A 13,324-nucleotide genomic window follows, 5' to 3' on the forward strand; every position below is an offset into this window, starting at 1 on the left:
TTGGTCTACTCATTCCGACGAGAGCCTTAACACTACAAAAAAAAAAACATAAAACGGTATCACGATCGTCTAAGGTGGAAACAGTAGACCAAGGTGCAGCGTGGTGAGGGTACATACTTCTTTATTATAAGATGTCGCCAACAAAACAATAAACATCAAAACGAAAACGTGACGCCAACGTAGTGCTCACAGGCAACTATACATGGACAACTACCCACAAATACAGGTGGGAAAAAGGCTACCTAAGTATGGTTCTCAATCAGAGGCAACGATAGACAGCTGCCTCTGATTGAGAACCACACCTGGCCAAACACAAAGAAATACAAAACATAGAAAATGGAACATAGAATGCCCACCCAAATCACACCCTGACCAAACCAAAATAGAGACATAAAAAGCTCTCTACGGTCAGGGCGTGACAAACGGTTGTTTTTTTCTTAATATTTAATTTTACCAAATCTAATGTGTTATATTCTCCTTCATTCATTTCACATTTTCACAAACTTCAAAGTGTTTCCTTTCAAATGGTGTCAATAATATGCATATCCTTGCTTCAATGCCTGAGCTACAGGCAGTTAGAATTGGGTATGTCATTTTAGGTGAAAATTGAAAAAAAGGGTCCAATCCTTTTAAAGCAAATTTCTGCAGCATTAGTAAAGATGTTGTATCAATACATGTTGATTATTTAATTCCTGTTCTGTTTGTAACTAGCCTGATAGGTTGACTGATAACCTGAACCAGGTTGCAGGCACTGGTTACAGTTTGAAGCTTTGTGGGCAGCTTGACGACAGCCAGTCAATATTAAAATCACCCCAAAAATATACCTCTCTGTTGATATCACATACATTATCAAGCATTTCACACATATTTTCCAGATACTGACTGTTAGCACTTGGTGGTGTATAGCGGCTTCCCACAAGAATGGGCTTTAGGTGAGGCAGATTAACCTGTAGCCATATTACTTCAACAGTATTTAACATGAGATCCTCTCTAAGCCTTACATGAATGTGGTTCTGAATATAGACCGCAACACCACCCCCATTGGCATTTCTATCTTTTCTGTAGATGTTATAACCAATACAGCTACCACTGTATCATCAAAGGTATTATCTATGTGCGTTTCAGATATATAATGTCAGAATATGAATCATCTATAACTAGCAAGTTATTCATTTCATGAACCTTGTTTCTTAGGCTATATACGTATGTTAATGCAGACAATGTTTTACCAGAGCAGTTAATGGGACATAAATTAAGTTAATTACATTGTGTCCCCTGGGATGATGTACATTTGCTGCAGCATTATGACAACTCAGTGACACAATGGTAGGGATTAACTGAGCTGGTCTTGGGTCATTGATAATTCATTGTCTCAACGCAGCCTTGAAATGCATGTCCTGAAGCCAAGATCATTTGGATGGACTCTGTCATTCCTGAAGAGAATCTTTGTTTCCAGAAGGTGTCGAACTGCCGATGATGACAGCTGGTGCAATGGCTGAGGAGGTCCTGACATTCTTTGCAAACCCCTCGAGGACCAAAGGGCAATGGGGCCCGATGCACCCGAGCCAGCTGTAGTATACATCATGGATGATGAATGTGCCAGAGTCTCAGACAGCCTCACGGTCTGATGAGGATGGGAGCTCTGAGGATGTGAACCCAAGGTAGAAGCCCCCGTTGCCAGAGGACGCTGTTTTTAACTTCCACAGCGAGTGACATATCTCCAGATGTGACACTTGTCATTCAGGCAGAAGAGTTCAATCTTGGTTTCATCAGACCAGAGAATCTGGCTTCTTATGCTCTGAGAGTCCTTTAGGTGCCTTTTGGCAAACTCTAAGCGGGCTGCCAAATGCCTTTTACTGAGGAGTGGCTTCGGTCTGGCCACTCTAGCATAAAGACCTGATTGGTTGTGTGCGGCATAGATGGTTGTCCTTCTGCAAGTTTCTCCCATCTCCACAGAGGATCTCTGGAGCTCTGTCAGAGTGACCATCGGGTTCTTGGTCACCTCCCTGACGACGGCCCTTCTCCCCCGACTGCTCAGTTTGGGTCTTGGTGGTTCCAATCTTCTTTCATTTAAGAATTATGGAGGCCACTGTGTTCTTGGTGACCTTCAATGCTGCATAAATGTGTTGGTATCAGTGACGACCCTCCCTGTTAAACTCGTCGGAAGGAGACCAAGGTGCAGCGTGGTAGGCATACATTTTTTCTTTATTAAAAATGACACCGAAAAACAACAAAATACAAAAAACAAACGTAAAGCTATATGCAGTGCAGAAAGCAAACTACACACAAACAAGATCCCACAACTGAAGGTGGGAAAAAGGGCTACCTAAGTATGATCCCCAATCAGAGACAAGGATAGACAGCTGCCTCTGATTGGGAACCATACCCGGCCAACAAAGAAATAGACAAACTAGAATGCCCACCCAAATCACACCCTGACCTAACCAAATAGAGAAATAAAAAGGTTCTCTAAGGTCAGGGCGTGACACTCCCACTATGTCTGCCAAATTGTTTCTCTCTGCTATTGTTTTCCTTAATAGGATATCGGTGGGTGGAGCTGGGAGGGTCGTCAGCAAAATGGGACACATCTGGGGTTGGGTGTGTCCCGGGGATAAATATACCTTCCTCCCATACATTGAGGAGACTCTCTCCACGCAGACACACTGTTGTTTTTTCGTTGTGGCATTTTGGGGCTTCTTTTTGTTCGTTTATTTTGGCACCTCTCAACACCTCTCATTATCACCGTCTATGCACGCATCCACTCACGTACACTACTGACTACACACACACCATTGCAACCTCTATATAGTTAACTTTATTGAATAAATATATTTTTGTTATTCTTTGATCTCCGCGTTGTCTCCCTCTTTATTACGGGCTATGAGCCAGTTCATAACAAGTGGGGGCTCGTCTGGGACATAAGGTTGGTTCCTTAACATTTTGGCGTATAGTATTTCTTTGCATTACATTTTTTACATTTTACATTTTAGTCATTTAGCAGACGCTCTTATCCAGAGCGACTTACAGTAGAGTGCATACATTTTTATTACATTTTACATACTGAGACAAGGATATCCCTACCGGCCAAACCCTCCCTAACCCGGACGACGCTATGCCAATTGTGCGTCGCCCCACGGACATTACGATGGGTTAATGCCAATTGGGATGTGCTTTGGTTGGTATTCACTGCCTAGTCTTGTTGGTATAGTGCCTTAGAGACATATCAGTGATTTTGGTTGTCCGGTGATGTCATCAAATAGGTGCATTGCCTGGAAAAGTATGCCAGTAGGCCTAATACTAGTGTCGCTAAGCTAACTGGTAAGTGTATTCTGTTTGGGAGAAAATGTGGAGTTAGTGTATAGATAAATTCTGTAGGTGCTTTGTTTGCATCTTTTGTTACAGCTTTTTTGAGTTGCGTTGTTTGGTAGGCCCAGTGTTGGTTGCCTTTTGTTTATGTTTTCTGCAGCGGACAGTGGTTATGTGCTGCGATGGAGAGAGGAACATTGGTGAGTTTCCAGGCCCCTGCCCAGGATGGAAACTCTTGCTCTACTCGTTGTTGGGACATCGGTCTGAGGTGAGTACAATCTGCTGTGTACCTCAGTGGGAGATTTGGGTAGGGTAGTGTCATTTGCTACACGGACCTATAGTCTTTCTTTTCCCCTCTTAGGCTTAGCGGTGTGTTCCACTTTGGAATACGTTGGGAATGGTTATTTTGTTAGTTATTTTTGTGTGGTGTCCGTGGACAGAGCAGTTGTCTCGGGGGCACATCCCTGGCTCGGGGGGGGGGGTGGTATCTGCCAGCGTGCTGGGGGGGGGTCCATGCTAGGGGCAGGGGGCTACAGTGCGTAATTACCCACTGTGAAGCCGCAAAGAGTATGGTTGAGCTACTGTAGGATTCGGGGAAGCTCCTTATATACACTCCCATTCAAAATGTTGGGGTCACTTAGAATTGTCCTTGTTTTTCACCGAAAATAACATCAAATTGATCAGAAATACAGTGTAGACATTGTTAATGTTGTAAATGACTATTTTAGCTGGAAACTGCAGATTTTTTAATGGAATATCTACATAGGCGTACAGAGGCCATCACTCCTGTGTTCCAATGGCATGTTGTGTAATTGATCAATAGAAAAACCTTTTGCAATTATGATAGCACAGCTGAGAACTGTTGTCCTGATTAAAGAAGCAATAAAACTGACCTTCTTTAGACTAGTTGAGTATCTGGAGCACCAGCGCTTGTGGGTTTGATTACAGGCTCAAAATGGACAGAAACAAAGAACTTTCTTCTGAAACTCCTCAGTCTATTCTTGTTCTTAGAAAATGAAGGCCATTCCATGCGAGAAATTGACAAGAAACTGAAGATCTCGTACAACGCTGTGTACTACTCCCTTCACAGAACAGCACAAACTGGCTCTAACTAGGTAAAGAGCAAGATGTTATTTGCAGATATTTTTTACTATTTTGTCTAATGTAGATGAGTTCATTCGCGGTCCATCGGAGGAACTGTTTTAATTATGTACTAAGGAACAGCTGTTGAAGATTGTTGAACACTACCAGGTTAAAATTAGTGATAATCGTCTTAAAAATTCTGTTGATATTGAAGGCCAATCTGATGGAGAGTGGTATACTGGTAGTTACCACTGCGGCAGCCTCTGCCGAGGACTCGTCGCCCCCACCAGCTACGTCTGTTAGCCCTAGTAGTCTTCCTTTTGAACAGCAAAAATAACTGCTTCTGTTACAGCTAGAGCACGACCGTGTTAAGCTAGAGTATGATCGTGTTAAGTATGAAAAGGAATTGGAATTTAACAAGGATTTGGAGTGCGCTTAAATCAAACTGCGTCTAGAATTGGTTAGGGATGGAAAGCTCTTGGGGGAGAGTTTGCTTAGGGAAGGTGACCCTGATTTTACCTAGGGGTCGCTCTTCACTCGGTCGTGCCCCAGACACATTTGATAGGACCCTGAGATGTTCTTTTCGTTGCATATTCAGCTCTTGCTGTAGCCGACAGAGTCAGCTATGCTAAGGTTAAAATGACTGTGTTACAGATTTACGAATTGGTTCACAAAGAATACCGCCAACAATTTAGAACTTTAAAATGGGCTGATAAACAGATTCATACTGAGTTTGCGCGAGAATTATCTTCACGGTTTAATCGCTGGTGTTCCACCTTTGCGCTTAAGACTGTCCAGGGGCTGTGTGATCTGATCATTATTATAGAGCAATTTAAGGACAGAATCCCTGACCGAATAGCCACGTACATTAACGAATGAAAAGTGAAGACGGTCTGTGAAGTTGCGATTTTGGTGGACGAGTATGTTTTGACTCACCAAAGTGGCTTTGCAGAGCCCCGTATTCAGAGTGAGTGGTGGTTTTCGGAGAGATTTGGGCCTCGCCCACCAAGACACTCTGCTTCATGGCAGAGTTTCTAGGGTTGAGCCTGTCTCCCGTGGCAAAGCTGACTTCATTCAAGAGTGTCACTACTGTCAGGGTTCAGGTCATTGGAAAAATGAATGTCCTGTTCTGTACTAAAGGTAAGTTTAGTACTCGCGCTAACGTTAAACCTTAACCTACTGCGTTAGCAGCTCCTGTCCCATATCCATTCACTCCTGTCACTCCGTCTCATGCCCAGGTGCATGTGAAAGTCCCAAAGTCCCAGTCTAAGAATGGTAGTAGTAACCTGTTCACTGTGATGTGTCAGACCGCTAGGTTTCCTGCTGCCTATCCTCTCCGGTCTATCACAACTAAGTCCCTGCTAAAAGCTTTGACTCAGTTTATCTCACTGTTTGGAATCCCTAAGGTTATTCAGAGTGACAAAGGTTCTAATTTCACCTCTAATCTGTTTGGTCAGGTTCTCCAACAGCTCCTTATTAAACACAATTTGGCTAGCCCCTATCACGCACAGAGTCACGGAACCCTGGAACGTTTCCATCAAACACTTACGTCTTTGATGAGAGCTTATTGTACGGAGATGGATAAGGATTGGGAGGAGGGGTTGCCATGGTTACTGTTAGCCGCCAGGAAGGTTTCACAGGAGAGCACAGGTTTCAGTCCGAATTACCTAGTATTCAGACATAGTGTGTGTGGGCTTCTAGCAGTGCTCCAGGATGACTGGAAGTCTCCTAAGCCACCTCAGTCCCTGTTATCTTATGTGTGTGATTTGGCTAAAGAGAAGCTGTAGTCTTCACGGGAGGATGAAAGGAATATTTGATCGGCGAGCTGAGCGTCGTCACTTTAGTCTAGGTGACCAGGTTCTTGCTCTGCTACCAATTGTTGGTTCTCCATTTCAAGCCAAGTTTCAAGGTCCATATATGGCTGTGTGCCAGTGCACTGAGCAAAACTATTTAGTTTAGCCACTCCGGAATGGAGGAAAGTGCACAAACTGTGCTATGTAAATCTTCTAAAACCCTATTGCGCACATTCCTCTGGGGCTGAACAGTGTGAGTCCGCAGAGGACGTTAAACTTGTTGTTTTGGCCTGTAATGTTACATCGCTGGGTTCTTCTTTTTGTCATGCTGTGTCCATGCATGGTGAGGAGGATTCCCTGGTCCCGACGATTGTGTACTGCAGGGTAGATTGACAAATTCAGAGTCACTGGATGTTTTGGATAGCCTTCTCGCTCATCTACCTGCTGATAGGCGAGGTGAGTTGGTCGGTCTGATTCTGAGTTTTCCAGTTTTGTTTTCTGATACGCCTACACATACAAACATAATAGAACACGATGTTGACGTTGGGGATGCTGACCCCATCCGTCAGCAGTTGTATAGAGTTTCTTCAGAGGAACTGAGCCATCTGGATGCTGAGATCAGGTACATGCTGGAGAATGATATTGCCTTCTTTCTCCAGCTGGGCTTCTCCCTGTATCTTGGTCAGCTATCAATGAATTTCCACGACCAACCACTAAAAAAATAACTGATGCATTTCTTGGGAATGATTGGTTATTGTAGTTTCTGTAGTAACTTCTCTACCGTAGTCGTTCCCCTGACAGATTTGCTGAAAGCTAAGGCAGTTTACGTCTGGTCTCCTCTCTGTCAGCAGGCTTTTGACGATGCAAAGAAGTTGCTTACCTCTACTCCGGTGCTTGCTGCTCCTCACGTTGATTTGTCATTCACCTTGCAGGTGGATGCAAGTCACGTGGGGGCAGGTGCAGTCCTGCTGCAAGCAGATGCGTCCGGTGTTGAGAGGCCTGTTAGTCGGGTTTAGTACCTATTGTGGTCTACACCGACCATAACCCACTCACCTTCTTGAGGTCTATGATGTATCCTAACCAGAGTATAATGAGATGGTGTTTGTTCTTACAGGCCATCCATCTCGATGTGCGGCACATCCGAGGGGCTGATAGTGTCATTGCTGACACTCTCTCTTGTGCGCCCTGTTCCTGAATGCGTCTGGTCCTATTGATCGGTGGACACGTGTTTTATCATGCGAGTTGTCCCCAAGTTTTGTGACGTATGCGTGTCGATGTGACCGGCCACTGTTTATTTTTTGTTGTTTTGTGTTGTCCTGTTCCTTCTGTCATCTGTTCCCTGCTGTCCTCGTTTTTTTCTCTCCTCTTAAAAGGTTGCTTCCTGTGCACAAAGGTTGCTAAGGTCTGGGGAGGACGAGGTTGGCTAGGGAGTGGGGTATCTTTAACCAGGGAAGTATGTTTCCGGGGTCCTCTCCCCCCCATACATCGAGGAGACTCACCACGCAGACACACTGTATTGTTTCCGTTGTGGCATTTTGTGGCTTCTTTTTGTTCGTTTTTTTTTGGCACCTCTAGCAACACCCCTCATTATCACTATCTATGCATGCATCCATTCACTTACACTACTGACTACACACACAATTATTACTTGTATATAGTTTACTGTATTTAATAAATATATTTTTGTTATTCCTTGATCTCTGCGTTGTCTTCCTCTTTGTTATGGGCTGCCTTGACACAATCCTGTCTCGGAGATCTATGGACAATTCCTTTGACCTCATGACTTGGTTTTTGGTCTGACATGCACTGCCACCTGTGGGACCTTATATAGACAGGTGTGTGCCTTTCCAAATCATTCCCAATCAATTGAATTTACCACAGGTGGACTTCAATCAAGTTGTAGAAACATCTCAAGGATGATTAATGGAAACAGGATACACCTGAGCTCAATTTCGAGTCTCATAGCAATGGGTCTGAATACTTACAGTATGTAATTAAGGTATTTCTGTTTTTTTTTTTTTTTTCTTTTCAAGAAGTTCTAAACCTGTTTTCACTTTGTCATTATGGGGTATTGTGTGTAGATTGATTAAAATGTTTAATTTAATCAATTATAGAATAAAGCTGCAATGTAACAAAGGTAGAAGTCAAGAGAGCTGAAAACTTTCCGAATGCACTGTATGGAGACTGTTTAGTGCCAAAAATAAGGTGTTAAATACATGTCTAAAAAAAACAAACAAATGTTCTCTCAGATATAGGACAGACACTTCAGAACAAACCTTTAGATTTTTTGGGGGGGAACTATCTGTCCCATGTAGTGAATCTGTTATTCAATGCGATTGTATGGGCCAAATAAAAAATGTAATCAAATAATAAAAAATTATTCATAATTGATACTTCAAGGGTTCATAAAATTCAAAATCAAATAGCAAAATGATTATTGGCATGACCTTCTTAAAACAATTCCATATAGCTTAGTAGAACCACTCCTCGGCTTAGACAGGGCTTAGACTCTTAAGGGTTAAAGAATATCTGTAGAAATATGATCATATCTCTTCATTCTTTGCTGCTCCTGAAGGCTATGTGAAGGCTGACATGACTTGATATCAAGTTTTTTTCCCACCCTGTTTTTATATGCCTAACATAATTTTATTCCCACTCTCATACTGCAATAAGCCATTCGTTGTTGAGTATGGCCTTGAGAGGGAAACCATAGAGCTTGTCACAGTCAAGTGATAATATCATATACTTACAGCGGGTAAGAATGTCAACATCACTAGGAATTGCTCACTGTTTACTGTGGCTTCCTGGAGATAAAGCCAACAATTTTGTGGCAGGAACTGACATCACTGAGAGCTCTTCAGATGTATATTTATATTCAGCTCAGTGCTGCAGTTTATGGAAACATTTCATGGCATCATCATAAAACGACTGACTTTCCCTGGAACATAGATTATTGGTGAATCTATGAAAGATTTTAATTTACTTTCCTCTCTTTTCATGGTTTTCTCCATCAGTCACTTCCTGGTTGCACTGCCCACATTTCCCTAGAACTTGCTGCAGAAGCAAAAGGGAAATGAACATTCTGGCTAAAGGCATCATCGACCTTGAGTAAGATATGGACATTTTGGCATGCCCTCAGAGTATATACAGCTCATTATACCGTTACAGCCTTATTCTAAAATGGATTAAATATGTTTTTCTCATCAATCTACACACAATACCCCATAATGACAAAGCGAGCACAGGTTTTTGGATTTTCTTTGCAAATGTATGTATAAAAAATTTAAAATACCTTATTTGCATAAGTATTCAGGCACGTTGCTATGAGACTTGAAATTGAGCTCAGGTGCATCCTGTTTCCATTGATCATCCTTGAGATGTTTCTACAACTTGATTGGAGTCCACCTGTGGTAAATTCAATTGATTGGACATGATTTGGAAAGGCATACACCTGTCTATATAAGGTCCCACAGTTGACAGTGCATGTCATTGCAAAAAACAAGCCATGAGGTCGAAGGAATTGTCCGTAGAGCTCCGGGATAGGATTGTGTCGGGGCACAGATCTGGGGAAGGGTACCAAAAAATGTCTGCATTATTGAAGGTCCCCAAGAACACACATTATTCTTAAATGGAAAAAGTTTGGAACCACATAGACTCATCCTAGAGCTGACCTCATGGACAAACTGAGCAATCAGTGGTGAAGAGCCTTGGTCAGGGAAGTGACCAAGAACCAGATGGTCACTCTGACAGAGCTCCAGAGTTTCTCTGTGGAGATAGGAGAACCTTCCAGAAGGACAACCATCTCGCCAGTACTCCACCAATCAGGCCTTTATGGTAGAGTGGCCAGACTCCTCAGTAAAAGGCACATGACCGCCTGCTTGGAGTTTTCCAAAAGGCAACTAAATGGCTCTCAGACCACGAGAAACAAGATTCTCTGATCTGATGAAACCAAGATTGAACTCTTTGGCCTGAATACCAAGCGTCATGTCTGGCAGAAACCTGGCACCATCCCTACGATGAAACATGTTGGTGGCAGCATCATGCTATGGGGATGTTTTTCAGCGGCAGTGACTGGGAGACTAGTCAGGTCAGAGGGAAAGATGAACGGAGCAAAGTACATAGACATCCTTGATGCAAACCTGCTCCAGAGCACTCAGGACCTCAGACTGGGGAGAGACAATGCAGGAGTGGCTTTGGGACTCTGAATGTCCTTAAGTGACCCAGCGAGAGCCCGGACTTGAACCCGATTGGACATCTCTGGACAGACCTGAAAATAGCTGTGCAATGACACTCCCCATCCATCCTGACAGAGCTTGAGAGGATCTGCAGATAAGAATGGGAGAAATTCTGGTGTGCCAAGCTTGTAGCGTAATACCCAACAAAGTACTGCGTAAACGGTCTGAAACATTTCTAAAAACCTGTTTTTGCTTTGTCATTATGGGATACTGTGTTTTGACTGATTTAAGAAAAAAATATGTAACGTAAAAAAATATGAAAAAAGTCAAGGGGTCTGAATATTTTCCAAATGCGCTGTACACATATTCCTATGGAAAACGTCAGATGGTGCATGAAGCTGGAAATATTTCAATTTGAAGCATGCCATATTGCTGAATGGCACAACAAAATTGCTAAGGATCATGGTGAAAGTGTCCATAACTAGCAAAGGAACATCTTCGATGTAGTTGTTTTTATCCTGCCTGAGAAAGTCAACCTGGTTTTAATGTCTATGAACATGATGCTTACTATTTTAAACCTTTGCAGAGGCTCTGACGCTCATCGGATGTGGCAGGGCTTCCAAACTATTACAGACTACAAAGGGAAGCACAGCCGCGAGCTGCCCAGTGACACAAGGCTCCGACGCTCATCGGATGTGGCAGGACTTCCAAACTATTACAGACTACAAAGGGAAGCACAGCCGCGAGCTGCCCAGTGACACAAGCCTACCAGATGAGCTAAATTACTTCTATGCTCGCTTCGAGGCAAGTAACACTGAAGCATGCATGAGAACATCAGCTGTTCCGGACGACTGTGTGATCACATACTCTGTAGCCGATGTGAGAAAGACCTTTAAACAGGTCAACACTCACAAGGGTTAGGGTAAGGGTTACAGCTCAGCGTTCAACACCATAGTGCATTCAAAGCTCATCACTAAGCTAAGGACCCTGGGACTAAACACCTCCCTCTGCAACTAGATCCTGGACTTCCTAACAGGCCACCCCAGGTGGTAAAGGTAGGTAACAACAGATCCGCCACACTGATCCTCAACACGGGGGCCCCTCATGGGTACATGCTCAGTCCCCTCCTGTACTCCCTGTTCACTCATGACAGCATGGCCAGGCACACAACTCTAAAATCATCATCAAATTTGCAGATGACACAACAGTGGTAGGTCTGATCACCAACAACGATGAGACAGCCTATAGGGAGGAGGTCAGAGAACTGGCCGTTTTGTGCCAGGACAACAACCTCTCCCTCAATGTGATCAAGACAAAGAGATTATTGTGGACTACAGGAAAAGGAGGTCTGAACACGCATCCATTCTCATCGACGGGGCTGCAGTGGAGCAGGTTGAGAGCCAAGTTCCTTGGTGTCCACATCACCAACAAACTATTATGGTCCAAACACACTAAGACAGTGGTGAAGAGGGCATGACAAAGCCTATTCCCCCTCAGGAGACTGAAAGGATTTAGCATGGGTCCTCAGATCCTCAAAAAGTTCTACAACTGTACCATCGAGAGCATCCTGACTGGTTGCATCGCTGCCCGGTATGGCAACTGCTCGGACTCCGACCGCAAGGCACTACAGAGGGTAGTGCATACGGCCCAATACATCACTGGGGCCAAGCTTCCTGCCATCCTGGACCTCTATACTAGGCGGTGTCAGAGGAAGGCCCTAAAAATTGTCAAAGACTCCAGCCACCCTAGTCATAGACTGTTCTCTCTGCTACCGCACGGCAAGCGGTACCAAAAGGCTTCTTCACCCAAGCCACAAATTGTACCCCCAAGCCATAAGACTCCTGAACAGCTAATCAAAGGGCTAACCTGACCCCTCTTTTACGCTGCTGCTACTTTCTGTTTATTATCTATGCATAGTCACTTTAACTCTACCTACAAGTACATATTACCTCAATTACCTCGACTAACCGGTGCCCCCGCACATTGACTGTACCGGTACCACCTGTATATAGCCTCATTATTGTTATTTTACTGCTGCTGTTTAATTATTTGTTACTTTTATAATTATTATATATATTTTTTACTTAACACTAAGGTGTTAACACTACACCTGTTGTATTTGGCGCATGTAACAAATAACTTTGATTTGAATGTTAACTTGAAAGCTCAGCATTACCTAGAACATAGCCAGGTCAACATAGGAAAACAAAATGGACAGCAAATATGAACTATGATAATCCGAATTACGACTGATTTACCGGACTCTTTCAAGTGATGATTAGTACAGTTAAATACAGTGCATGGTGACTCTCTATGTAAAATCGAATTCAAATTGGCGCAAAGTTAAGTGTGCGGGAGTACCCTATCTAGTCTAGATATCATATGACCCAAAAGTTAATGGGCTACCATCACATCAACCGATCACAACTCGGTTAGGCTAGATTGGATTACCCTATGAGAAAAAAGGGGACTATATATAAATTATACAATTATTTTATCTCGATTCTGTGTTTTTATATGATTGTAGACTATCTGTCTTTATCATTTGTGCAATTGCATTACTTCTCATTAAAAAAACTCAGACATACAATGTAGTTTGGAATTCAAAATGCATTCAATTATAATTGCACACTAAATTGATATTTCTAACATGATGTGATTGAGGATTGCAATCTTCATGTCTATGCTCTGTTCTCCGCTCTGTCATCCTCTGTCAGCCATATAGACATTGGTCAGCCCCTCCATCTCCACTTGACAGGCTTGTTGATACCACACCCCCCTGCCGGCCCACGATTGGTCTGTGTCAGCACGTGGTTCTGTGTGATGACCAATGTAGTAGTCAGAATGGATCACTATTTAATTAAATAGCTTGATTTGTAGTGAACTTTAAAATGATTCACTGTGGCAATCAAACTTCATCATAATAAACCAATTGTAGAGCTGAAAAACGTGCATCTACACATTTTG

The sequence above is a fragment of the Salvelinus namaycush genome, chromosome 27 (assembly GCF_016432855.1).
Source record: "Salvelinus namaycush isolate Seneca chromosome 27, SaNama_1.0, whole genome shotgun sequence".
Taxonomy (NCBI): domain Eukaryota; kingdom Metazoa; phylum Chordata; class Actinopteri; order Salmoniformes; family Salmonidae; genus Salvelinus; species Salvelinus namaycush.